General features: G+C 39.3%; 1 protein-coding gene and 1 pseudogene across 6 annotated transcripts in view; one reads left to right on the forward strand and one right to left on the reverse strand.

Moving 5' to 3' along the window:
• The window catches only part of BICD1 (BICD cargo adaptor 1), a 208,641-nt gene that overhangs the window by 84,015 nt on the left and 104,541 nt on the right, over positions 1-20,085 (reverse strand). The window lies entirely within an intron of this gene.
• LOC134360942 (WW domain-binding protein 2-like) lies at positions 5,675-19,763 on the forward strand (annotated as a pseudogene).

A 20,085-nucleotide genomic window follows, 5' to 3' on the forward strand; every position in this document is an offset into this window, starting at 1 on the left:
ATCTTGAGATGTGGCCGTCGGGAGCTAATTAGGTTTAGATGAAGTCATGAGGCTGGGGCCTTGCGACAATTGGATTAATGCCTGATAGAGTTTGGATGTGTTGTCGCCCACCAAAAGTCATGTGGAAATCTGATCCCCCTGTGTGGCAGTGTTGGGAGCTGAGTCATGGGGACGGATCCCTCATGAATGGATTAATGCTCTACCTGGGGGGGGTGGGTCCTGAGTGAGTTCTCACTCTATTAGTTCCCGCAAGAACTGGTTGTTTAAAAGACTTTGGTACCTCCTCTCTCTCTCTCTCTCTCTCTCTCTCGCTTCCTCTTGCCATGTGATCTGCTTGTACCTGCCGGCTGCCTGCCACTTTCCTCCATGAGTAGAAGCAGCCTGAGGCCCGTGCCAGATGCAGCTGTCCCAGAATCATAAGCTAAATAAACCTCTGTTCTTTATAAATTACCCAGTTGCAGGTGTTCTCTTGTAGCAACACAAAACGTACTAAGACAATGCCCTTATAAGAAGAAACACCATAGAGCTCATGCACTCGTGTGCATGCACACACGTTCTCTCTCCCTCCCTTCCCCTTCCTTGCAAGTACAGAGGAAAAGCTGTGTGAGGACACAGAGAGAGAAGGTGGCTGTCACAAGCAGGAAGCGGGCCCTCACCAGGAACCAAATCAGCAGGCACCTTGATTTGTACTTCCCAGCCTCCAGAACTGTGAGAAATAAATTTTTGTTATTTACACCACCTGGTCTGTGATATTTAGTTACCCGAACAGATTAATATAGTGGCCAAGATCTAGTCTAAGGAAGAATGAATGAGTCTCAGTCAAAGCCCTGAATGCATTTTACTTAATGTTTCTGCTCTGGGGTAATACCAAAAAAAAAAAAAAAAAAAAAAAAGCCTCTCAAGAGCTCAGGAAGAAAAAAACAGACTAATTGAAAAAGGAGAACAGTGAAGGAAATTTCTTTTTAAGCTATGTTATCTATTGGTTCATTGCTCCTTTCTAATCGCACCAGAGAGAAACTAAATAATAGTATTCACTGAATTCCAGAAGACTGGGCCCAAATTTCACTCATCTGATTCAAAAGCTCAGTTTAGCAAGAAGCAGATGATGTGAGTGTCCTAATTGTATGAGGCAATGACACACAAAATGTACTGCTTTTGATAGCACACTCAACAACGGAGTAAAGATCTTGGGAGAGGTCAGTGTTCTGTTTATTTGTTTCTGCTGCTTATGGATTTCCAAATAAATGTTACAAATGAGTATGTCAAAATATGATACTGTTAAGAGGTTTAAATTTCCTATTTTATTTATTCAGCAAATATTTCCCTCAGCAAATATTCACTGAGCACTTATGAGTGCCAGACACTATTCTGGATGCCCAGGATACGACAGTGAATGGAACAGGTGTGATTTCCGACCATGAAGAGCTTGTATTGCAGTTGGCAGGAAACAGAAAACAAAACAAAGCCCAGAAAATTTCACATGGTGAAAAATGCTAAGAATAAAACAAAACAGAAATGTGCTAGAGACTGACTAGGAAACTATTTCTGTCATTATTCACCTATTACTTGCTACAAATAACCATAAACTGAAAGCTTAATATTCACTCTGCTTTCTTTTTGTCCTTGAAAGAGGAAAACATTGTAATCACTTTTATTATAAAAGCAATAAAATAATAATTCATGGTCCTTCATGGTCTATTATCATTCAATTAACTTTGTATATATTGAGTCCTTTTGAAAGGGAAAATGGAAAGTGCTGTTGGATAAGTCCAGTGGGTCATTAAAGGGAAACAAATGAGTTCAGATTTAGAATGTAAGCAGTTTGAAAGTAGGGACCAGGTTTTCCTCAACTCTGCATCTTGCATAGAAACTAGCATAATTCCTGTCATTATTTATAATGTGTTCAATGGAACAGAAAAAAGGGGGCAAATATATCAATAAGCACTTCAAAGAAAAAGAAATCCAAATGGCCAACAAACTTGTTAAGATGCTAAAACCAATCCCAGAGCATACTACAAGAGACAAATCATGGTGGTAAGATTAATGATAGCCATATGGCCCACACGAGCTTCACGCAGGGCCAACATGTGTCACTGGGCAGCACGAGGTGACCTGGCCCACGAGTTTCCAAGAGACAAGGCCGCCTCAGCATGGATACAACTTTCATAAACCTTAACACAGAGCTTACCCTTACAAGAACAGCTTCATCTCTCTGCATGAAAGAAACACCTGGCTACTGACCTGGCCTGAACACATGTATAAGAAAGGGGGAAGAATCTCCCAATCTCTGAGAATGGTCTCCAGATGGAGATGCTCTTGGGCAGGCAGTCACCTGACACCTGACTGTCTCTGACCCAAGCCACCATCTGCTCCCAGTATCCATTTTGTAAGAGCGCCAGAATAAACTGCTTGAACATTGAGCTGTGTCAAGATTCACCTTTGATGTGAATCAGACCAAAGGAGAGAAGTCACCCCTGGGCAAGCTGGTTAACCAAGATCACCTGAATCCGTCGAACACAACAAATTCATAATTTAAGAAAAACAAAGCAAAAAGAGAAGTGTTGTTTAAAAACCCGTCATAGTAATAAAGTTTTAAAACTTTCATAACAACAAATCCCTATCACCCCTGAAACTGTGTAGAAACATGAACTCTTATCTTTGGAGGGACGGTTATCGATGTAGTCTTTTGGGAAGTCAATTTGGAAAGAAATATCAAAAATGTAAATATATATCCTGCTTTACCTGAAATTACATCATGAACAACTTACCCCATGAATTTATTTGCCAAAATTCATAAATATGACATTACGAAGATATTCTTTATGGTATAATTTATTAAAAAACCTGAAAATAAATCAAGTATCCATCAACACAGAGACTGGTTACATAATTTATGGTATATCCATACAATAGAATAGTATGTAACTGTTTAAAAAGGATGGAGAGTTCTGCAAAATACATAATTAAGTGAAAAAGTCAAGAAGCATTTAACATTTCTGAAACAATATATAAGTAAGTGTTAATAGTGGGGTGGCAGGCAGCACAATAGCCCTCCAAAGATGTCCATGTCCCAATCCCTGGAACCTATGCACACGGTAGGCTACAGAGCAAGGGGAATTAAGGGTGCAGAGGAATTAAAGTTGTTAATCAGCTGATCATGTGATAGGGTTTGTATAAAGGGTTATCCAGATGGGCACAGTATAATCACAGGGTCCTTAAAAGTGAAAAAGAGAAAACCAGAAGAGCAGTGTAAAGACACAGCTGGAGGTTGCTGCCTTTGAAGATGGAAGAGGAGGCAATGAACCAAGGAATGTGAGCAGCCTTGCTAACTCCTTGATTTTAACCTAGTAAGATGCATTTCAGACTTCTTCTTTTTTTTTTTTTTTTTTTTTTTTTTTTAAAGATGACCAGTAAGGGGATCTTAACCCTTGACTTGGTGTTGTCGGCACCACGCTCTCCCAAGTGAGCTAACCGGCCATCCCTATATAGGGATCTGAACCCGTGGCCTTGGTGTTATCAGCACCACACTCTCCCGAGTGAGCCACGGGCCAGCCCTGCATTCCAGACTTCTGAACTGTGGAACTATAAGATAATAAATTGGTGCTGTTTTAAGCCATGAAGTTTGTGGTAATTTGTTATAGCACACTAATTTAAGTGATTACTTCCACAGAGTGGGTCTGGAGGTTGGGACAGAGTGAAGGAAGACTTCATTTTTATGTCATTCCACTTCATTTAAATATTTTAACATATGCATATACAAATTTTAAAATATATTAACAGCAACAATAAAGGGTTGTTTTTAATTGGCATTTTAAGAAGTATAATTCCCTTTGTAATGAAAATAACTTTAAGGATAATTTTCTATTACAGCCAGAAAATAAGGAGGTAGATATAAGAAAAATAAAATTAAAAGAGGGGAAAATTTTGTATAGGTTCTACTTCACTCAAAAGGACTAGGAATGAATTCTGCAATTTCATACTTATGATTACATATAAAGGCCTAGACTTACTGAGAATATGCCTGTATGTAAGAAAGATTAAAATAGCTCAATTTTGAAAAGTAGGTGAATACCTGGTAAAAACCTCTCTTTTCTCATCCCTGAGTATCCAATCAGTCTGCTGTCCCATTGTTTCACTATCTCTTTAAATTAACTAAATGATGAATATGCATTGCAAATTACACAATGTTTTCTAGACAGTCATCTTATCCTAATATTACAAATGCAATAATAATAAAGATATCTAACATTTAATGTACACTACCTGTGTTCCAGGCATCACTCTAATTGTTTTATATGTATTGCATTTTATCCTCACAATAAGTCCATTGAGGTAGATACTATCTATCATCATCCCCATTTCTTTGAGGCACAAAGGAGATCCTTGCCCATGGTACACACAGCTCATAAGACAAAACCCAGATCTGAACATAAATAGGGTAATTGCAGAGTGCACAATATAGTCAAGAAAGTTTGACTCAGTGTCAAAACAGAAATTTCCTTGCGATTAATGTAGAATAGGACAAGCTTTAGTTTTAGCAGTGCTTTTAGCATCATAGATCTAGGTCTATGGAATTAACATAATAATGCACTTTTTGGTCTTTTCATTCCAGTAGCTCAGATGCTCATACGGGTTCTCCCAGCATCCTTTCCCGTGTCTCCTATTTGATCTTAAGGAATGGGTCATTAACCAAAATGGTCTGCTATACCAATCTCAACAGCATTTATTATCAAATCCCTTCTATTTCCTCTTGAAGTCTCTGTTCTAGGACCCATACTTCATCATTTCTGGGAACCAAAGTTGTGCTGCAATAAAATCACTTGCAAATTACTGATATTATCAAATCACTTAGAAAGACACTTGTTCATAAGAATGAACAAAATATAATAATGGAACAACCTAGGTATGGTGCTGTTGATAACCCAAATACATTTTAAAATACTAAAAAAATGAAAAATCCATCTGCAGAGCTCCTGAACTCCTTAATGATCTCTAGGAAAACACTCCCAAACCCACAGCATTTTAAGCTAGACTACACTGGAAGTTATCAGAGACACTAGGGAAACAGGAATCCTCCCTCCCCAGCCATAATAATGTGTATCCTCTTCCTGCATGAAAATCAAATCAGAAATTCTCTTCTCTTTTGTTTAAATTCTAGGTGAGAGGGGAAAAGAGAAGAGGAAAGACACATTCACAGACAAACCAATAAATTACTTTAAAGTAGATTTATATATTTTTAACGAAAGTACAGTAGTATAATTTAACTATTTCAAAGAACCCACATGTTTTAAAGAGATCTCTGGCAAGAGCCCAAGGTTCACTTTCCCATCTCAGGTCTGTTGCCCAGATATATATAAAGGATATATTATATTTATAATATATAAAATATATATGTAAAATATACATGTAATCAGCACAAGACTTTTTTTCATTTTAAGGTTTCCATCTGTATGCATAATAAGAAAGCATATCTCAGCTGCTCAAGGACTTCACTCTTGCAATTATCCCTCTTACCTCTCTCCATCATCCATTTCTCCTTTAAGGATCACCAATTTTCAAACACACATCTCCCATTAACAGAAACTACCACTACTGCGAAACTAACAACAAAACAAAACAAAGTTAATGATATCCCCATTCCTCCGCTGTCTTTCGCAGCAAAGTCCTGATGCGAATGGCTGACGCCGCCATCTCCACCCCTCACATTCACTCTTCACCTGCTCTCATCAGGTGGGTTCCCACCCCCCAGAAAGCTCTCTGCCAAGGGCATCCTCCATCTTGCCAAATCCAATAATCACTCCTTAGCTTCATTTTACTCACACGCTTCTTTATTTCTTCCTTTTGGAAACACACTTATCTCTGGGATTCTAAGTGGCTGCTCCAGGAGATGTAGGTCTCCTTTACTGACTCCTTTTCTTTACCTACTTCTGTATATTGACGTGTTTGAGGCTGGATTCCTGGATGTCTTCTCTTGTCACTCCAGAAGTGATCTCATCTGAGCCCATGGTTTAAATGTCATCTATTCACGGATGACTCCCAAATCTCTCTAGTCTCAAGCTCTACCCTGAGCTCCAGACTTGTACATCCAATTGTCTACTTGTCTTCTCCACTTGCGTGTCTAGTGGGCATCTTGAACCCAACAAAAACAGAACAGATCAAAACAGAACTCTTGATGTCTCCCCTCCCACCCCCACACACAAACCCAGTCCCTCCCATGATGATTTCCAGTTTACATAATGATGCTTATTGTTCATCTCACTCACTTGAAAGCAAGTTTCATGACAGCAAGAGTTTTGTCTTGTTTCCTGCTGTATCTCTTGTGCCTAGACCAGTATCTGGAAAAAGACAGGGTTCAATAAATATTTGATGAATGTACAATAGTGGGAGAAGGAGAGTAAAAACAATAAAGACTGGAAATGTGTTTATTAAAGTGTTTATTAAGTATAAAGGTGCTTCCTAAACAGTTCTTCCTAATCAGTAAAAAAATGTAAATGAACTGCTCTATTTTTAGGGCTTAGTAGAAATCTGCCATATTATTATAATGTTATCTCTGGAGGTAGAAATAATCAATTCTTCTCCTCTTTAATGACTAGTCCCTCCCATCATTCTCCTAGTTATCAAGTGATCCTGTGAAAGAGGAGAGATAACTAGGAACTAACAAGCCATTCGAGTATTCTAGATTCAAAGGTATTATTTACATCTCTACAGATCAATGGAAGTTGTTTTTCAATCTAAACATTTCCTCCATTTTATACTGGAAAGTCAACTTTGGCAACATTCAATAATTTTTCTTTCCGACTTAAAAATAAAATCAGACCACTGGGTATATTTTTAATACTCTTTTTCCATACATGCCACTCAGTTGGCAAAAATCTTTACATTTACTGGAGAGAGAATTGGAAGCAATGTTGGCTGGTCCTTGGTTCTAGTTTGAAATCCAGTGATTACTACATCCATTTCCAGAACTGGAGAATGGAATTTGGAATTATTTTCAGAGAATTTAACCAAACCAGGCCTTTGTGATATTCTTTAAATAATTCTTAAACTTAACAGGAACCGTGTTAAAACGAGGTGCTTTTTATCTAGTATAATTCATGTTTTTTTTTTTTTTTTTTTTTTTTTTAAAGATGACCGGTAAGGGGATCTTAACCCTTGATTTGGTGTTGTTAGCACCACGCTCACCCAGTGAGCTAACCGGCCATCCCTATATGGGATCCGAACCCGGGGCCTTGGTGTTATCAGCACCACACTCTCCCGAGTGAGCCACGGGCCGGCCCATAATTCATGTTTCTTTATAAGAAAAGCAGAGGAATACTTTTCCTTTCCAGATGTCAATTATGCTTCAACTCAATATTTAAATCCTTAAAAATGCCTGTGGCTCCAAGTCATAATTTCATCCTTTTTTCTTAAACTACTGTTTGTTGAGCACTTATCCTAGTAATTGCCCTAAGAGCTTTGCATTATCTCACTTAATCCTTAAAGTAACATTATAGGACATTATTATGCTCATCTAGCAGATGAAGAAACTGAGGCCGAGAGAGGTAAGTGACTTGCTCAGGGCCATGATTCAAACCTAGGTCTGTTTGACTCCAGATCCTAGGCTTTAACCACTATGCCACATGTCTTCCTCTGTTTTCTCTGTCCCTGTGATGACTTGGGTTATATTATGTTTTATACTTTATTGTTATTATTATTTATACTCTATATGCTTAAATATTTTGAGGCCATTTACAATAAAGTATGTATGCATACTTTATAATACAGTAGTTAATAATAATTATAATTATAATTATTAATAATACAGTAGTTAAAATAAAACAAAAAAAATTCCAGTGAAAGAAATATCCTTGAGAAGTGATATCCTTGAGCAGTATGACCAGAAGCATTAACATGATGTAGCTATGAGGACTAAGAGCCGAGACCCCTTGTGTCAACATGCCTTAGTTGTTTGTTCCAGGGAAACTTTGCCCAGGACAGATAAGATTATAAACCAATAATTCAATTCACCATTTGCTTTAGGAAAACCAATTGATCTCAGAGGACAGACTGCTCACCTGGGCAAATAACAGCAGATATCCTGACCAGGTTTCAAGTAGTTACTTGAACTGAGCTTTAAACTCAGCTCTTTGATTCCCAGCAAACAAGCAAAATAAGAAACACATGGATTTACACAACTCTAGTTATCTGATTAAAAAATACTGTTAGATATTCAAGAGAAAGACATTTGTTCACTATCTTTTTCATCCCTATTATACAGATAAGAAACTGAGGCTTGGAAAGATTACAAGATTAAGACAATATTCCATTGAAAATAAGTGATGGGGCGTGAATTTGCACTCAAATCTTATCTGACTTCAGAGTCCATATTTTAAAACATCATACTGCTTATAGGAGTGTGCGGCTTTCTAGAATCCAATGCAAGAGGAAGCTGGAACTTAAGAAAAATAGAGGCGCTGATGGATGCCTGTCACTTGGGCTATGCCCCCCCACCCAGACGGTCAGCTGGATTTCTGACAGAAATAGAATAGCAAGTAGGCAACCGAAGGTAACTTTCTCTGATGACAACCCCAACTATTGTGTGTTGCTGATTGAATGGATATGTGTACGTTTTGAGCATGAGGCAAGCAGGTGGCAAGGCTGACATGCCATTAAAAATGATGAAAGCCTGCTGTGATGATTTGACTGGAAACAGGGGTCATCTTATTTTCATAAGGGGGAAGGGCAAAGAAAGACACAGGGTCAAATGGTTGCAGAAGAGCTCTTTCATACTGAGCACCTACTAGCAGAAAAAGAATTAGACTGGAAATTTTTAGGAGTATTACGAGCTCGCTATTTCAAATACAGAAGAGCCTTACTATCAATTTTTTAAATGTATGGTTATAAAAATCACTGGTTTCCATATTGCATTTTAGAGAATATCTTTGAAAAGCAATTACTTCTTTAATTTTGGAACACTTGTGAAGAATGATTCTTCTTACCTACAGAAATCTGAACTATAATTTTTTAAAGCCACTCCTAGAAGAGACACTAAATTAGGACAGTTTAAAAAAAAAAAAAAAGGAAGCCTGAGCCGGTCTTTCAAACTGCTCTATCAAGAATGCAGGCATACTGATAATCTAAAAACTGAATCAACAATTTAGATATAAATTAAAAGTGAAAAGGCCATCAAAATAATTGAAACAGTAGAAAAAAATAAGATAAATAGTATTTGTAAATTTTAAACATATTACATGGTAATAATTTAAAAGTGTATCCCTGGCATAAGACTAGGTAGAGAAGATAATAAGATAAGACAGAAAAAAGAACAGAATTGAAACAGAACAGACAAGGATGGAAAAATCACAAAACAGTGGAGACAATAATGCAGGCTTCCTCTTGGACAAGAAACACAAGTGTCTTTAAGGAAGAAATCAATTTAATTAAGGGAAATTATTAAGAAAACCATTCAGACCAAAAAATACTTTATTTATCCATGAATGATATATGTATATAAGTACCTTCTTGGACCTGATAAGAAATCTGAAGGCTACTGAATATTTAGGACGTGGGAAGCTAATCAAAACATACTGCAGACCAATCAGGCTGGAGGAAATAAGATTAAATTTGACTATGTTGTGTTTTTCTGATAGTCAAAGTCAAAATATTGAGACTCTTATCAAAAATGTAAATCCTGAACCCCAGGATGTATGCCATTTCTAAAAGCTTATAAATAATGTGTTAAAGAACTATGTCAAATCATAAAAGTTGCATATTGTAGGTGTAGTGGATTGAATTATGTTCCCCCAAAACTCACTGAAGCTTGAATTGTGCCTCCCAACTTTTGTATATTAGAAACTTGGCCCCCACTGTGACTGTTAAGAGGATGAGAAATCCTATTATGGTAATTGAAAGGTGGGGCCCTGAAGAGGTGGTTAGATTGTAGGACCACGTGGTAGTGAATGAATTTAAAATGATGGTTGGGGTGTGGTTCTAAAGGCTTTTAAAAGAAGAGAAAGTCTGTCTCTCTCTCTCTCTGCTCTCTCTGCTTCTACCATCTTGCAATTTGAGACCCCTGGGTCACTGTCACCACCACCAGATAGACTTTTGTCTTCCCAGCCTCAGAAACTGTAGGCAATAAATTTCATTTTCTTTATAAATCACCCAGTTTCAAGTATTGTGTTATAAGCAACAGAAACAGACTAATACAGTAAAAAAAAGGCAATAATGTATTAAATATGCCTATTTTTCTTCACTTGAATTGAAAATGACTTACTAACAATTCTTTCATTTCTTTTGTTCTCCAACATTATAAACATATTTTTTTGAGCCTGTAATTTACTGATTTGCCCAGTTTAAACTGTTTCTGAGAACTCTGAATAAAAAACAGTTAGTACAGGGCCAACCCTGTGGCTCACTCGGGAGAGTGCAGCACTGGGAGCGCCGAGGCCGCAGGTTCGGATCCTATATAGGGTTGGCTGGTGCGCTCACTGGCTGAGCGCAGTGTGGACAACACCAAGCCAAGGGTTATGATCCCCTTACCGGTCACAAAAAAAAAAAAAAAAAAAAAAAAACAATTAGTATAGACAAGAATTTAATATTTTTCTTTCTTTTATTTTTCTTTTTGGCAGCTGGCCTATAAGGGGATCCGAACCATTGACCTTTGTAACCTTGGTGTTATAACACTGTGCTCTAACCAACTGAGCTAACCAGCCAGCCCTAGAATTTAATGTTCTTATTAAAAGAGGGCACCATACGATAAATTGTGTTGGGACATTTAGCCATTTAGTGAAAGATTTTGAATTTAAATTCTCACATTGTTCCACACAAACTAAATCTCACATAGACTAAAGCATTAAAAATAAAAATTAAACCATAAAAACTGATAGATATGAGTATTAAATTTTTATAGTTTTGAGAAGGGTAAAAAGGAAGGAGAAAGAAAAACATTCTATGCTTAAAAGCACTAAAAGGAATCTCATAGGAAACAATCAATAGACTTATAAACACCAAAACTTCAGTGTGCCAAGAGTAAAATAAAATCAAAAGGCAAATGACAAGCTGGGGGTAATACTCACATCAAAGGATTAAGAAAAATCAATAATTTCTTAGCACACGAATAGTAGAAACACTAAAACCTAATAAATAAATGTAAAAGTTAAGAAATATAAATTATTCTTAAAAATAATGATTAATTTATGCATTAATTACTCTACAAATTAATGAAATTTCTCATTCACCCATTTTTTTTTTTCTAGGTGCCTATTATTTGCTAAGCTCTGTGCTAGGATATATGGACGGATAAGATAAATCATGTCCCTACCCTCGATGATCTTATAAACTAACACTAAAATATCATTATTCACCTACCAAATAAGCAACCTGAAAAAAAATTTAAAGTTTAATGCTTACCAGGGCTCAGTGAAACGGGGATTATTTTCTATCACTAATGGGAGCATAAATTGGTTTAATCTTTTAGAAAGGTAATATAGGTTTTAGTATGACCTTTAAAAAAAGTTTTATACCATTTGACCCAGTAATTCTACTACTGGAATGCTATCGTTAAGAAATAGTCCTAAATATATTATTAAAATATACACAGACAGCAATGAAATAATAATACAATAGCTAGCACTGACTCCATGCTAACTCTGTTTCAACCGTTTTAACTATTTCAAGTGTGTCACATGTACTGATTCATTTAATACTCACAACAGCCCTAAGAGGTAGGTATTGTCATTATTCCTACTTAATAGAAAACAATAGTCAACCTCAGAAGGGATAATTCACTTGCCTAAGGTTACTCAGATATGTGCATAACCATTGTTAAACACTGGCAAATATGGAGTTGAATACATTTGCAAAATCTGCACTTAGCTCTAAAAACAAAACCCAAAACTTCTAACTTCAATTATTTGCATAGTTTTAAGTAATAAACGTGTAAGGAATTCTATTTAGTACAATTTTTCTTTTGAGCATTTTCTTTATCCAACATGAAATGTTATACTGCTAGGCTTCCTAGCAATAAAATTTCCTGGCAATCTACTTTTTAAAAAAAGAAAAAAAGATTAAGGTACACAGGGCAAATAGTACCTAAGAGTAAGGGCAAACAGGACTGGTTTTAGCCTGAGACTTGGTGAACGTGTTGGGCAAAGTCTCTATGCAAAAGTAGTCAAAACAGAACATTAACAATTAGCCACACTTCATAAGTAATAGATCTGCAACATAACCAGTGCCATTTTAGACAAGCCCAAGTACAAAACGGCGCTGCCCACCTCCTCCCCTCTCCTCTCCCCTTCCCTTTACGAGAAGCCTCCTGACTTAAACAGAAACCCCTTTCGCTTCCGCAGGGACACAGTTCTCCACCCCGATCCACACTGGCATAATGACCCTCCCTGATGGTATCAGCCAGCCCTTGGCGCACTGTATAAGCTCTACCACCCCCACACCTGGTGTTGTCCCCCATTTTCAGCGCAGCCCTGGGCTGCCTGCCACTCTGAGCACAGCCCGGCAGATTTCTTTCTTTAATAAAGTTTGAACAGTACCGGCATCTCCGCTCACTTTCTTTCAATAAGAATTCTTGTTGAATTCAACCTCCATAACGCTGACCTCTATTCATTTCAGACAGGAATACAACTGACAGCTTGCTAATAGAGAACTGATCAATCTCAAGGCCATATAAGACACGAATTACAATAAACAAAGAGTTTGGCATTAAGTCTTTAATAAGACTTCCCTTAGGCTGGAGAGTCAACTGGCGTCCACCTAGATGTTTTCCAGAGGGCACTAAGCAGGCTGTGTACTTGGAGGATGTCAGCCAGCTGTGTCCTGCTCTGATTCAAGCAACTTTCCTGGGAGGAGCAGCCCATAGGGACAGAAGTGCCTTCTAGTAGTAGATGAACTGTACGTTCATTTTATTCCCCTGAACAGTCTAATAAAGGCAGAAGCTGCCTTACGCATGCTGCTATTTCCGGTGGTATTTAGCCCAGCATTTGCACAGAGTAGTGCTTAATGGAATGGTCATTCCTGAAGGATGCATTTTGTAGCAAATTAAAATACAGCACAGAATTTCCATTTCTCTTTCCCACAGAGTCTGGAAATTTGTGGTTACATATGACTCTCTGCACGTACACATCAAAAGCATTTGCCAACTCAATAGTATTTCTCTCAATCTGAAGCTTAATGGTGGATTTGCTCATCACAATAAGAGGGTAATAACACTGTCTGACCTTGGAGTGACTCATTGCTCTCCTCTGCTGACTGGGCCCAGGCAGAAAGAGTAACGCAAAAAAATGAATGGGTAAGAACACTGAAACGAGATGGGCATCCCCAACTCTACTCTTCTGAATCCTATTAATTTTAGACAAATCTTCTCTCTTTGTTCTAACGACAAGTGCCCCAAATAAATCAAGATATGCCAAAGAATAGATTAGTAGCCAAAGTTACATATTTAGTATCTTTCATTCTTCTTTCTTTTCTTCTTTCTTACTGGTATAGAACATGCATTTCCAACTGGTGGGGGTAGCCTAATCCTGTGGTAGGCTAAGTAATGGCTCCCAAAGATATCCAGGTCCTAATCCCTGGAAGCCATGAATGCTACCCTATATGGTAACAGCGACGTTGCAGAGGAGATTAAATTAAAGATTTTGAGATGGCGAGATCAGTCTGGATTAGCTGAGTAGACCCTAAATGTAATCACAGTGTCCTCCTACAAGATTTGACCCAGAGGAAGGCAATGTGACACTGAAACAAGACGCTGCAGTACTGCTGGCTGTGAAAGATGGAAGAAGTGGCCACGAGCCAGTGAGTACAAAGTACGCAGGTCTAGAAGCAGGAAAAGTACAGAAGCTGGGAGAGGAAACGGATGCCTCCCTAGCGCCTCCAGAGGGTGCCCTGCCAACACCTTGACTTTAGCCCAGTAAATTGAAGATTTCTGGCCTCCAGAACTACAGAGAATACATTTGTATCGTTTTAAGCCACAATATTTGCATACTTTGTTACAGCAGCCATAGAAAATTAACACAGCCCCCAAAGGGGTGAAAATGGGTGCTTGGGGAAGCAAAAAACTCTTAGATATTACAATGGTTTGCAGTCCTCCCAAACTCAAATCCTACCTTACAAAATCTTACTCCTCAGTATTTAATTTTATGGCAATTAGGAACAAGACGTCCCAAAAGGCTCCTTAAAGAGAAAATAATGAGAGAAAGGTTGTCATCAGCAAGTGCTGCCAATGAAGGATGGATTCAAATATGATACAAGATTCTTACTCTCAAGGCCCAGTTTTGTTAACATTAATTGTTGGGGACAAGAGGGGAGTTGTTATGCCAATAGGTTCTTTTATATCCTTCCTTCTAATTACTGAGTTGGCTATCCAGCTTTTTGTACTGATAGCCAAACCTCTACCTCATTTTTAAACAGACACCCTCTCGCATATGCTACAATAAGACACAAGAGTAATTTTGCCTATAAATATTGTTGATCTATTAATCGCATGTTTAAAAACAATTGGAGGGATATATTGCGTGTCAAAGCCTATCCAAGAATATATTATTATATTCTAGATTTCTATAATCTAATGCAGGCTGTGAGGCTTTTGTATATTGTGGTAGACTCAGAAGAGATGTTTAGTTACCATCTCGCTTTTTGAAAAATTGTTTTAGTGAAACCAAAACTCTGTCAGAGAACTATTTCTAAATAAGTACTTTCAGTGTTACTGAACAAGTGAGGATATGGAAGCTAAGTAGGTAATCAATGAGTAACCTTTCTTATGGAATGCACAGTGTTCTACTTTAATTCAGTTAAAGTTAAAGTTTGGGTCCATTAATACATCTAGTATGATTTGGTCTACAATATTTGCTTTTAGAAATAGCTTTGTTTACTAAGCATTAAAAAGTACAATTTGAAATATGTATCAAAATTTATTATGATATCACTAAGCTCACTCATTTGGTTGCTTAAGTACAAATATATGCTTCCTATAACCTTCAAGAAATTAAGTCCTGGGTAGATTCTGGTATCCTTGATTGTTAGATTAAGCTGTAAATTCCCTTAGGAGAATTAAATGCCTGAACAGAATCTTAATCAGGCTAGAACTGCCAACCAGAATGTTCTTTGGAAATAAAGGTCAAGATGTAAGAAAAGATTTAAATTGTCCACTAAGCATTCCAGCTGCAATGCTGACTGTGCACTTCTTCTCCATCTACCCAGGCGGCACCTCAGGGAACAACACCTGAGCTTTGGGTGGGAGAAAAAGGTTGAAACTGAATCAAGCTATTTTTAGTCCAAGAATCAGTGTGTGCAAAATGGATTGTGCACAGATCTCTATTCTTACAATCCAAGAGATAGAAAACTGGTGTTTGACCCTATTCACAAATAGGAAGGGGAAGGAGAGAGGGGAGGAATGAAGAAGGGTGGGAGAGAGGAAGGGAAGAAAGATTAAAGAAATCCTCATACAAGTAGATAGGCTAAGTAAATATACGTGCCAAGTATATACCATGCCAGTTCTACCTTTTAAAAAATAGGCTGCTTTTTACTGTTATTTTAAAATGGTAAGTGATAACTGATAAAAACTTAATGACTTTGAAGAAAAGTAAAGAGACTGCACAACTTTTTAAACCTATGTCAGCTCCAGAGGTGCCATTTCTACAGCACGGCCTAAGCAACGCTCTCTCACCGTCTCTAACTTTAGCTTGACCTTGCCTGCAGTTTCCTATTTAATTCCCCATTTGGCACTGGTTTAATGACTGGCTATTACACAGGAAGCTGACGTCACTGTCATATCAGGCCAGAAGTTCATGCCTCTTCTCTTTCATTGTCTAATGCAGAAATAAAACACAGCCACAAACAAAAATGGGACCATTTCAAAGCTGTGTCTAAATGATGTACAATGTCTGGATGTTGGGAATAGTTAAATATGCTTTAATTTTTGAAGTTTTCCCCTAAATGTTTGGGATTATGAAGATGCACATCCTTATTACCTCCCCAAAATAACCTCAAAAAGGCAAACGATATTTTTGAATAAAGATCAACTGACATCGTTTTGAGAACTACTAAGAAGCTGCTGTATTATTTCTCACCGACAAATGTAATAACCCAACTTTCCAAAGCATGAAAAAAATATTTCCACTCCTTAAAAAGAGAAATTCAATGTGTATGCACCTTACAACAATGCCTGCATTTTATGACCAATCGATAGCCACTGACTCCAAGAGCATATGGGATTACAGGAGGCATCATGATGAAGTTCACAGACGTGTATAATGCACACCTTACCTTGCTTTAGTGGGAACCTGACTCTCCCTTGGGGGCACTGTTTCTTCTGCAGCCCTTGCAAATGCTGACTGCTTTACTCCCATAGCCACTACCATCGGTCCTGGAGGCGGGATAGGTGGTCCTTGTATTCCACATGGCTGCTCTCAGAGTATCCTCCTTCCTGCCTCCCTAAAACCCCTGTGCTTTAAATCCATCAGCAGACTGTACTGCCCACCATCCAGCACTGTTACCGTTACCTACCAAACACCAACTCATCCTTCCCCCTCATTTCACCAAGCCTGGAGTTCCTGGCTCACTGCCATCATCTCTAGATCTTCTGGCCTTAATTCCTAGTATTTGCAATATGCACACAGAAGATCTCAATCCCTGGAATTCCTCTTTTTGAGGAATCTTTTCCTCCCACTGCAGCCACTCATTTCCATGCTCATACCTTACGGGTTCACCCTCTCACTTCTGTCTCTTTAAATCCCAACACATCCTTCACCCTCCCTCCTAGCTGCTGGCCTTTCTTCCATTTCAGGGAGCAAACAGAAGCAGACTGAAGAGGACTCACACAGACTTCCTTCACTCACGTCTACCCGTGTGCTGGCATCTGCATCTACATGTTCTGCTTTTCCAAGCATTACCACATGTGAAATTTCCATGCTCCTTTCTAAAGGCAGTCTCTCTACTTTTGTGTCAGATTCCATGCCTTTCTCCTTCATTCAAGGAAATCAACTGCTCTGGGCATTCTTCCCTTTTCCTCTTTACCATTAAAATTTCCCCCTCTGCTGGGTCACACCCATCGGCATCACGTGCTGTGACTTCTTCCATTTGAAAAAGGAGCAAAAACCAATGACTTGCACTTGAGCCCATTTCATCTCCTCGCTACCTCCTCACGTCTTTGATCCTCTTTGCAAACAAACTCCAAGAAAAAGTTGGCTCTGTCCTCTGTCTCTGATTCCTCTCTTTTATTCTCTCTTAAACCTACACTAATCAGGCTTTGGCTCCCATTGCTCTATGGACACTTCTCTCATGGAGGTGACCAATGACCTCCTGTTGCTAAATCCAATGATCAATTCAGTTTCCTCATCTTGTGTGACCTATTGGCCGCACTGGCACTGTTGATCACTTGCTTCCTAGACACCATGTTCTTTGTTTGGTCTCCAGGAACCACTCTTTCTTTTCCTTCTACTTCACTATTATTTTTCAGTCTCCTTTACTAGTTCTCCATCTTGTGCCCAACCTCTCAATGCTAAGGCAGCCTAGGCCCACTACCTGGAATCTTTCTCTTTTCTATGCACACTTCTGCCCTTGGTGATCTCACTAATATCCTTGCCTTGAATAGCATCTATTTGCTGATAACTCCAAAATTTATATCTCTATCCCCACACCTCTCTCCCAAACTCTAGGCCTTTATCTCCCATTACCCACTCAACATCTACCTTTGGAGATTGTAAAGGTTAATTCTAGTTGTCAACTTGATTAGATTAAGGAATGCTAAGAAACCTAGTAAAGCTGTCCTTTTAGGTGTGTCAATGAGGGTGTTTCCAGAAGAGATTAGCATGACAGCCTGAGTGGATTTGGGCAGGAAAGATCCACCCTCAATGTGGGCAGGAACTATCCATTCTGCTGGGGGCCTGGAGAGAACAAAAAATGGAAGAAAAAAGTGAACCTCTGTCTCTATCTGCTGGAGCTGGGATAAACTCTTCCTTCCTGTCTGTGGACATCAGAGCTCGAAACTCTTCAGCTTTGACTTCCAGGACTTACACCAAGGACACCATCAGCTTCCCTGGTTCTGATGCCTTCAGACCTGGACTGCGCCAGGCTACCAGCATCCAGTTTGCAGATGCCCTATCATGGGACTTCTCTTCACAATCACATAAGCTAATTCCCCTAATAAATCCCCTCTCTTGTATTTATAACATATCCTATTGATTCTGTCTCTCTGGAGAACCCTGACTGACACAGGGGTCTAACAGAAATTTAAAACTTAACATGTTCAAACTGAACTTCTGATCTTCTCTTCTAAAACTTGGTCCATTTGAAGACTTCCCCATCTCAATTGATGATAATTCCATTTTCCAAGATAGTCAAGCTAAAAACCTGACTCAAGTTAGCTTTTCTCTTCCCCATCTCTCATTCTGTACATCCAGCTCATTAGAAAGTCATGTTGGTGCCACTCTCAAAACATACTCAGAATATGATCACTTTCACCACCTCCACCATCATCCTGGTCCAAACGAGCATCTTCTCTTATCTGGATGACTGAAATAACCTCATATTCCTATAGTTACCCCAATAAAATTGTGTCACTCCTTTGCTCAGCACCTTCCAGTAGTTCCCCATTTCACTCAAAGTAAAAGCCAAAATCATTTCAATGGTCTACAAGGCTCTACGTGATCTGGCTTCCTGTTAACCTGACTTCATCATGACAGTGTATAATGGTGAACAGACAGAAATATAGATGAATATTCACAGAACAGAATATGGAGCCTAAAAATAGAACCACAGAAATATAGCCAATTAATTGCAACAAAGGTGAAAGGCAATTCAAGGGAGAAAGAATAGTCTTTTCAACAAATGGTGCTGGGACAACTGGACATTTATGTGCCAAAAAACGAACATCAATCTACATTGAACCTCACTCCTTAAACAAAAATTAACTCAAGGCATTGTGCTGTGATTCTCAGGACACCTTTCCAAGAGACTGTGGCACACAACAAGAATCACTTAGACAGAGTGATCATCAACAACACTGAGAGCATCCTAATGTCCTACGACCATGTAGAACTTGTGTCAATTGAAATGAAGGAAGTGCCAGAGGCCTTTGAAGAGACCAAGAGAGGTACCATCTACCTTACCCCTTAACCTGTCATCTTTTTGTCCAAGGAGAAGAATGCCAGGCAGTCCCTCATGATGCCTTTTTATCAGATGAAGGAATGTCAGATCAAGCTGCCTGTGCTGGTGCAAATCACATCAAGGGAACATTGGAGGCCAAAGCAGGACGTGGCTAGGAAGGCCCTGCTATGTACAAGTTAACATTTACAGCAGGGGACACCACTGAGTTTGACAGCATTTCAAGCCTCTGGAGGTGAAGCCTCCAATGGAGCTAATAGGTCCTCCTACATACCTAGCAGGGCCTATGTCTGTCACCCACCAGTCGTCAATGGAATGCATCCCTGCCCTCCTAACTACCCCTATCCACTGCCCCACTTGAGTTCTATTCAAGGCCTCCCATGATGGATGGGGTGGTGGGATATGTGCAGCCCCTACCACTGCCCTGTTCTGGGCACATGGAACCTCTGGTCAGTGGCCCTGATGTCTCCTTCACTCCTGCAAATGAAGCCAAGGCCGCAGAAGCAGTTGCCAGCTCCTATTATATCCCAGGCAACCCACACATCTACCTGCCCAGGAACCAGCGTCTCCCACCATCCCGCCTCCCACCCTCATCACTCTTTCCTACCCCTCCCCTTGGGGCAGCATCTGGGACTGGCAGAGGAGATGGGAGGGCCTTGTTCTTCCTCCAGGTCTGATTATAAATAGTTACCAGCAACTGGCATTGCAGAAAAATAGGGGACCCTCGCCTCTGGAGAGGTGGCTCCCAGCTTTCCACACTAGTGCAGAGTCCACAGGCACTGCTCAGCTGCATTCCCTCTCGACATCTTGGGCTTGCCTGAGACAGCTTGTCCCCCCTTGTTCCTTTTTCACTTCAGTAGCTTCTCCCCAAGGAGAGGCTCTCTGGCCATCTTCACCACACTCCCGTCCCCTTGATCTGGAAGCCTCTTTACACTCACCCTCACGAGCTCCATCAGACCAGCCACATGTCTTCCCCACAGGCCCTTTCAGGCCCTACTC

This window comes from Cynocephalus volans, chromosome 12, assembly GCF_027409185.1.
Source record: "Cynocephalus volans isolate mCynVol1 chromosome 12, mCynVol1.pri, whole genome shotgun sequence".
In the NCBI taxonomy this organism is placed as follows: domain Eukaryota; kingdom Metazoa; phylum Chordata; class Mammalia; order Dermoptera; family Cynocephalidae; genus Cynocephalus; species Cynocephalus volans.